A 9335-nucleotide genomic window follows, 5' to 3' on the forward strand; every position below is an offset into this window, starting at 1 on the left:
TCAGTTGCAGCACTCACTATCGAGTTCCAAACTGCCTCTGGAAGCCATCTCAGGACAATAACTGTTAGTCGGGAGCTTCATGAAATGGGTTTCCATGGCCAAGCAGCAAGCCTAAGATCACCATGCACAATGCCAAGCATCAGCTAGAGTGGTGTAAAGCTCGCAGCCATTGGACTCTGGAGCAGTGGAAATGCATTCTCTGGACTGATGAATCACACTTCATCCCTCCTCTCCCCTCTCATCCTGTCTTATCCTCTCCCCTCTCATCGTGTCTTATCCTCTCCTCTCCCCTCTCATCCTGTCTTATCCTCTCCTCTCCCCTCTCATCCTGTCTTATCCTCTCCCCCTCTCATCCTGTCTTATCCTCTCCTCTCCCCCTCTCATTTGTAATGTGATAACGTTGCTAGAAGGATTTCTCTTCCAACAAACACTGTTTTATTTCATGCATCAAGAGAGGGAGACAACCAGCCAGCCAGTCGCCTTTTTCTGTTACCACTTACACCACCATTACATCACACACACATCGTCACAATCCCCAGTCTTGATCTTCTGCTCTGTGTGTTCCTCTGAGTCATCAGTCTTTCATCCTCTGTTTGGACCGTGTACCTACAGACACACCCTGCGAGTGTGTACATCACTACAAGCAACCATAACACCATTAATAGTTCAACATCACTGGTACACACTCTCTGAAGGCTTGCCAAGATGGTGTGTGTGTGTTTGATTGGTGGAGGAGTGGAAAGTGGGGTGTAAAATACACCGCTGGAGGAGAGAGCAAGAACGAGCGCAAGAGAGAGAGAGAAAGAGAGCGAGAGAGAGAGAAGGAACCTGAGTGATCTGCAGTGAGAAAAGTTATTTTGTCTCTGTCAGTGCAGTATCTGACTGTCACAGTAATACACTATAAATACAAAAGTATGTGGACACCCCTTCATATTAGTGGATGCTCCTATTTCAGCCACAGCCGTTGCTAACAGGTGTATCAAATCGAGCACACAGCCATGCAATCTCCATAGACAAACATTGGCAGTTGAATGGCCTTCCTGAAAAGCTCAGAGACTTTCAACGTAGCACCATCATAGGGTACCAACTTTCCAACAAGTCAGTTGTAAAATGTCTGCCCTGCTAGAGCTGCCCCGGTCAACTGTAAGTGCTGTTATTGTGAAGTGGAAACGTCTAGGAGCAACAAGGAGCAAAATTGTCTATCCACGGTTGCAACACTCACTACCGAGTTCCTAATTGCCTCTAGAAGCAACGTCAGCACAATAACTGTTTGTTGGGAGCTTCATGAAATGGATTTCCATGGCCAAGCAGCCGCATACAAGCCTAAGATCACCATGCACAATGCCAAGCTTTGGGTGGAGTGGTGTAAAGCTCGCCGCCATTGGACTCTGGAGCAGTGGAAATGCATTCTCTGGAGTGACGAATCACACGTTACCATCTGGCAGTCCGACGGACGAATCTGGGTTTGGCGGATGCCAGGAGAACGCTACCTGCCCCAATGCATAGTGCCAACTGTAAAGTTTGGTGAAGAAGGAATAATGGTCTGGGGCTGTTTATCATGGTTCGGGTTAGGGCCCTTAGTTCCAGCGAAGGTAAATCTTAACGCTACAGCATACAATGACATTCTAGACAATTCTGCTTCCAACTTTGTGGCAACAGTTTGGGGAAGGTCCATTCCTGTTTCAGAATGACAATGCCCCGTGCACAAAGCGAGGTCCATACAGAAATGGTTTGTCGAGATTGGTGTGGAAGAACTTGACTGGCCTGCACAGAGCCCCAGACCTCAACCCCATTGAACACCTTTGGGATGAATTGGAACACCGACTGCGAGCCAGGCCTAATCGCCCAACATCAGTGCCCGACCTCTTGTAGCTGAATAGAAGCAAGTCTCTGCAGCAATGTTCCAGCATCTAGTGGAAAACCTTCCCAGAAGAGTGGAGGAGGTTATAGCAGAAAAGGGGGGAAGCAACTCCATATTAATGCCCATGATTTTAGAATGAGATGTTCGACGATCAGGTGTCCGCATACTTTTGTTCATGTAGTGTAAATACATAGGATCATTTGAGAATAAGTCCCCATCATACTCCCCACCAACCAAAAATGTTCATAAGTTCATGTCAGAACACAAAACACTATTTTATGAGGATATGACTTACCATTGCTGAGATATCTTAGTTTCAAGTTATCGCAATGGTCAAAAAGGTCGCAAACAGGTACATGTTATTCCAAATCACCTTCCAGTTGTACACTACCATTCAAAATGTTGGGGTCACTTAGAAATGTCATTGTTTTTGAAAGAAAAGCAAATTTTATTCATTAAAATAACATCAAATTGATCAGAAATACAGTGTAGACATTGTTAATGTTGTAAATTACTATTGTAGCTGGAAACAGCAGATTTTTTATGGAATATCTACATGGGCGTACAGAGGACCATTATCAGCAACCATCACTCCTGTGTTCCAATGGCACGTTGTGTTAGCTAATCCAAGTTTGTCATTTTAAAAGGCTAATTGATCATTAGAAAACCCTTTGGCAATTATGTTAGCACAGCTGAAAATTGTTGTTCTGATTAAGAAAGCAATAAAACTGCCCTTTTGACTAGTTGAGTATCTGGAGCATCAGCATTTGTGGGTTCGATTACAGGCTCAAAATGGCCAGAAACAAAGAAATTTCTTCTGAAACTCATCAGTCTATTCTTGTTCTGAGAAATGAAGGCTATTCCATGCGAGAAATTGCCAAGAAACTGAAGATTTCGTACAACGCTGTGTACTACTCCCTTCACAGAACAGCGCAAACTGGCTCTAACCAGAATAGAGAGGAGTGGGAGGCCCCGGTGCACAACTGAGCAAGAGGACAAGTACATTTGATGTCTAGTTTGAGAAACAGATGCCTCACAAGTCCACAACTGGCAGGTTCATTAAATAGTACCCGCAAAACACCAGTCTCAACATCAACAGTGAAGAGGCGACTCCGGGATGCTGGCCTTCTAGGCAGAGTTGTAAAGAAAAAGCCATATCTCAGACTGGCCAATAAGAAGAAAATATTAAGAGGGGCAAAAGAACACAGACACTGGACAGAGGAACTCTGCCGAGAAGGCCAGCATCCCGGAGTCACCTCTTCACTGTTGACGCTGAGATTGGTGTTTTGCGTGTACTATTTAATGAAGCTGTATGTATCAGCTGTATGTGACCAGATGAAAAAATATTTCCAAGCCAAACCATATCATGCTACACACAACCTACATCGTTGTCACCATATTAGCTAAAGTAACATCATAGTCAACATAGCTGTCACGACACCTACGGAAGGTGGCGCCCCTCCTCGCCCGGGCGGTGCTCGGCGGTCGTCGTCGCCGGCCTACTAGCTGCCATCGATTTATGTTTCACGTTCTGTTAGGCCTAGGTTAGTTGCGCACCTGTTTTGTGTTAGTTGTTAGTGGGGAGGGGTATTTAGGCTAGTTAGTTAGGTTTGTTGTTTGTGCGGGATTGTTCGTTGGTCAGGGTGTGTTCGTTACGAGGTTCTGTATTTTTGGAGTTACGCTATTCCTTTTGGGCTGCGTCCCTGGTTACGTTCTTTTAAGGGTGGTGCCTTTCTTTTTGCACACCTTGCACTCCATACCTTTGCATATTTTCCGTGTGGATATTTTATTAAATTCATTCACGGAATCTTTCTGTCTCCTGCGCCTGACTCTTCTGAATCCACAAGCCACCCATTGTGACAGAATCCCGCACCATCATGGAGTCAGCAGGAACGTCAACACCAGCCCCGTCCATAGAGGAGCGGATCGATCAACACTCCACCCTCCTCCACCGTCTGGGTACTGCTATGGACCAGGTGCTGGCACGCCTAGAGAGTTGGGACCGAAGCGCTTCCGGCCCCACTAACCAGCCGGTCCAACAGCCGGCACCTCAACCAGCATCTCCAGCAGCCAGTGCCAGCGGGGTTAAACTCTCCCCTTCCAGGGAGTATGATGGCATGGCCGCTGGGTGTAAGGGGTTCTTACTCCAGCTGGAGTTGTACCTAGCGACCGTCCGTCCTCCTCCCTTGGAGGAGGAGAGTGTCAGCGTCCTCGTCTCGTGTCTCACGGGTAGAGCCCTGGTATGGGCCAACGCCGTCTGGGACAGTCCGGACTCAGCCAGGGACAGCTACCCGGAGTTCACCCGTCGCTTCCGGGCAGTGTTCGATCATCCCCCGGAGGGGAGAGCGGCGGGGGAGCGGCTATTCCACCTGAGACAGGAGACGAGGAGCGCGCAGGACTTTGCTCTGGAGTTTCGGACCCTGGCTGCTGGGGCGGGGTGGAATGAGAGGGCCCTTATAGATCACTACAGGTGTAGTTTAAGGGAGGACGTCCGGCGGGAGTTAGCATGTAGGGACACTACTAGCTCTCTGGACCAGCTGATTGACTTGTCGATCCGTTTGGACAATCTGCTGGCGGCCCGCGGGCATCCGAACCGGCCCTGCTCATTCCACCTCCTAGCCCTCCTGCTCCCACGCCTATGGAGATAGGGGGGGCTGCCGCTAGGAAGGTCGGAGGGGGGGTCTCTCCAGTACCGCCTGTGGTCGCAGAGGACACACTGTGGACCGGTGCTGGAGGAACTCACCCGGGAGTCTAGATGGCAGGCAGAGCACTTCTTTGACACCTCAGGTGAGTCAGCACCAGCCTCGCCCAGATCCCTCTGTCCGTCACATGTATGTATTAGTGTCCTTTCCCGCTTTTTCCCCTCACTCCTGGCTTAAGGCACTAGTCGATTCAGGCGCGGCCGGGAGTTTTATGGACCGTGGGGTTGCAACTAAGTTAGGGATTCCCTTGGTTCAGTTGGGCCAACCCTTCACTGTGCATGCCCTAGATAGTCGACCACTAGGGTCCGGTCTGGTCAGGGAGGCGACCGTGCCGCTGGTAATGGTAATGCAGGGGGGTCATGAGGAGAGTATCAGTCTCTTCCTCATTGATTCCCCGGCGTTTCCGGTGGTACTAGGGATCCCCTGGCTAGCCACTCACAGCCCTAAGATTTCGTGGGGACAGAGGGCTCTTAAGGGGTGGTCAAGGGAGTGCTTGGGCAGATGCATAGGGGTTTCCGTCGGTGCGACTACGGTGGAGAGTCCAGACCAAGTCTCTACCGTGCACATTCCCTCAGAGTATGCCGATTTGGCTATCGCCTTCAGTAAAACGAAGGCGACCCAATTACCACCTCATCGACGAGGAGACTGTGCGATAGATCTCCAGGTAGGCGCTGCACTTCCCCGTAGTCACGTGTATCCCTTGTCTCAGGAGGAGACGGTGGCTATGGAAACATACGTCACTGAGTCCTTGAGGCAGGGATACATCCAGCCATCTAACTCACCCGTCTCCTCGAGCTTCTTCTTTGTGAAGAAGAAGGAGGGGGGTCTGCGCCCATGCATTGACTATAGAGGTCTAAATGCCATCACGGTGGGTTTCAGTTACCCGCTACCTCTCATCGCTTCAGCGATAGAGTCATTTCACGGGGCGCACTTCTTCACGAAGTTAGATCTCAGGAGTGCATACAATCTGGTGCGTATCCGAGGGGGAGACGAGTGGAAAACAGCATTTAGTACCACATCTGGCCATTATGAGTACCTCGTCATGCCGTATAGGTTAAAGAATGCTCCCGCCGTCTTTCAATCCTTTGTGAACGATGTTCTCCAGGACCTGCTCGGTCAGGGTGTGGTGGTATACATCGATGATATTCTGATCTACTCCGCCACACATGCCGAGCATGTGTCTCTGGTTCGTAAAGTGCTTGGACGACTGGTGGAGCATGACCTATACGTCAAGGCGGAGAAATGTGAGTTTTCCAAACCAGCCGTCTCTTTTCTGGGATATCGCATTTCCACGTCCGGGGTGGAGATGGAATGTGACCGCATTTCGGCCGTACATAATTGGCCGACTCCCACCACGGTGAGGGAGGTGCAGCGATTCTTGGGTTTTGCCAACTACTACCGGAGGTTTATCCGGGGTTTTGGGCAGGTAGCGGCTCCCATTACCTCACTGATGAAGGGGGGCCTGGTGCGGCTACGGTGGTCGGCGGAGGCGGACAGGGCCTTTAGTCGGCTGAAGGCTCTGTTCACCGATGCGCCGGTGTTGGCGCATCCGGATCCCTCTTTGCCATTCATAGTAGAGGTGGATGCGTCCGAGGCTGGGGTGGGAGCTGTGCAATCACAACGCTCGGGCGCACCACCGAAGCTTTGCCCCTGCGCTTTCTTCTCTAAGAAGTTAAGCCCAGCGGAGTGTAACTATGACGTGGTGGACAGGGAGTTGCTGGCTGTGGTAAAGGCCCTGAAGGTGTGGAGACATTGGCTTGAGGGGGCACGTCACCCTTTTCTCATCTGGACCGACCACCGTAACCTGGAGTACATCCGGGCGGCGAGGAGATTGAACCCTCGTCAAGCCAGGTGGGCGATGTTCTTTATGAGATTTCAGTTCACAATCTCATTCATCCCAGGTTCCCGGAACACTAAGGCCGACGCACTGTCTCGTCTCCATGACCCTGAGGAACGGTCCGCCTAGCCCACCCCCATACTTCCAGCCACCTGCCTGGTGGCACCGGTGGTCTGGGAGGTGGATGCGGATATCGAGCGGGCGTTACGGGCGGAACCCACTCCACCTCAGTGTCCCGTGGGTCGTAAGTACGTCCCGCTTGGTGTCCGTGATCGATTGATTCGGTGGGTGCACACGCTACCCTCCTCAGGTCACCCGGGGATTGAGCGTACGGTGCGTGGTCTTAGTGGGAAATACTGGTGGCCCACCTTGGTGAGGGACGTGAGGCGCTATGTCTCCTCCTGTTCGGTGTGCGCCCAGAGTAAGGCTCCTAGGCATTTGCCTAGAGGGAAATTACAGCCCCTCCCGGTTCCACAGCGACCCTGGTCCCACCTGGCGGTGGATTTCCTCACTGATCTCCCACCGTCCCAGGGCAACACCACGATCCTGGTCGTTGTGGACCGGTTCTCTAAGTCCTGCCGTCTGCTTCCTTTACCAGGTCTTCCTATGGCCCTGCAGACCGCGGAAGCACTATTCACCCACGTTTTCCGGCACTACGGGGTGCCTGAGGACATCGTTTCGGATCGGGGTCCCCAGTTCATGTCCCGGGTGTGGCGTGCATTTATGGAGCGACTGGGGATCTCGGTCAGTTTGACCTCAGGTTTTCACCCCGAAAGTAATGGGCAGGTGGAAGGGATAAACCAGGATGTGGGCAGGTTTCTGCGGTCCTACTGCCGGGACCGGCCAGGGGAGTGGGCGAGGTTCGTGCCGTGGGCCGAGTTAGCTCAGAACTCTCTTCACCACTCCTCGACCAATCTGTCACCTTTCCAATGTGTGTTGGGTTATCAGCCGGTCCTGGGGCCCTGGCATCAGAGCCAGACGGAAGCCCCTGCAGTGGAAGACTGGGTCCAGCGCTCAAGGGAAACCTGGAACGCCGTTAAGGAGTCACTGGAACGGGCCAGGGGACAACAAAAAAAGAGCGCGGACCGTCGCCGCAGTGAGGCCCCAGTGTTTGCCCCAAGGGAGAGAGTCTGGCTCTCAACCCAGAACCTGCCCCTCCGCCTGCCCTGCCGGAAACTGGGTCCGTGGTTTGTAGGGCTATTTAAAGTCCTGAGGAGAATAAACGAGGTGTGTTACAGGTTACAACTTCCTTCTTATTATCGTATTAACCCCTCGTTTCATGTGTCTCTCCTCAGGCCGGTGATAGCTGGTCCGCTGCAGGAAGATGAGGTACTGGAAGTCCCTCCGCCCCCCCTGGACATCGAGGGGCCCCCGGCGTATACAGTCCGGTCCATCTTGGACTCCAGGCGCCGGGTGAGGGGTCTGCAGTACCTCGTGGACTGGGAGGGGTACGGCCCGGAGGAGAGATGCTGGGTACCGGTGGGGGACATATTGGACCCTACGCTCATCCAGGACTTCCACCGCCTCCATCCGGATCGCCCTGCGCCTCGTCCTCCGGGGCATCCTCGAGGCCGGCGTCGGCGCGTTGCGGGAGCCGCGCGTTGGGGGGTACTGTCACGACACCTACGGAAGGTGGCGCCCCTCCTCGCCCGGGCGGCCCTCGGCGGTCGTCGTCGCCGGCCTACTAGCTGCCAGCGATTTATGTTTCACGTTCTGTTAGTTAGGCCTAGGTTAGTTGCGCACCTGTTTTGTGTTAGTTGTTAGTGGGGAGGGGTATTTAGGCTAGTTAGTTAGGTTTGTTGTTTGTGCGGGATTGTTCGTTGGTCAGGGTGTGTTCGTTATGAGGTTCTGTATTTTTGGAGTTACGCTATTCCTTTTGGGCTGCGTCCCTGGTTATGTTCTTTTAAGGGTGGTGCGTTTCTTTTTGCACACCTTGCACTCCATACCTTTGCATATTTTCCGTGTGGATATTTTATTAAATTCATTCACGGAATCTTTCTGTCTCCTGCGCCTGACTCTTCTGAATCCACAAGCCACCTATTGTGACAATAGCTAATAGTACTAACACGTTAGTAAACTCGCTACAGTCATGCAGTATCGTTACAGTGTACAGTCAGTAAGCAGTTTAGCACTTACACTGGCGGTCCTCGGTGGCAATAAATTAATAAAAACCAAAAGCATACCTTGACATGGAAGAGTTCCAATGTTGTGTTGGATTGTCATAGCCAGCTAGCTAACGTAACATCCCTCTTTTTGAGCAGTGTGTTTGAGTAGGCTAAACTAGCTAGCTGCATTTGCTAGCTAAGTATGTGAAACTGAAATAAATGACAACTCTCTCTCTCTTTCTTGCTTCTCCTTAATTTCTGAATATTTATTTTTTTCAAAACTTAAACTATTGTCTTTCTCTCTCTTTGAGTCAACTACTCACCACATTATATGCACCGCAGTGGTAGCTGTAGCTTATGCTTTGAATTTGTCCAATAGAAACTCTTGTTTGCAACTGTTGGACTAATGATTAGACCTTATATCAGCTAGATGCAGGCAAGTGTGTGCAAGGCGGTATTGAATGTGTCAATGTTTGTCACCTTGATTACTCAAATTTCTTTCTACCTGTGCACATACGTTGTGAACTTTCATTCATAGGCTAGGTTGTAGCAACCTCATGATGGTTATAGGGAAAATGTTAGTATCATGTAGTAGCCTAAGCCTATCGATGTTACATTGAGCTGGATGAATGGAATATGAATGGGAGTCATCCAATATGCTGTAATAGAAATAAAGCCATGCTCATAAAAAAAATTACCATCCTCCCTCATCTTAAACGGCACCGACCGCCACTGGTGAGTGTCAAACGAGTTTGTATGAGTTGCTAACATGTTGGTCTGAAGTAAAGATGTTCAGTTTAATTGCACAAAAAGCCTCCATGCATTTGTAA

Source organism: Salmo salar, chromosome 01 (assembly GCF_965601325.2).
Source record: "Salmo salar chromosome 01, fSalSal1, whole genome shotgun sequence".
In the NCBI taxonomy this organism is placed as follows: Eukaryota; Metazoa; Chordata; class Actinopteri; order Salmoniformes; family Salmonidae; genus Salmo; species Salmo salar.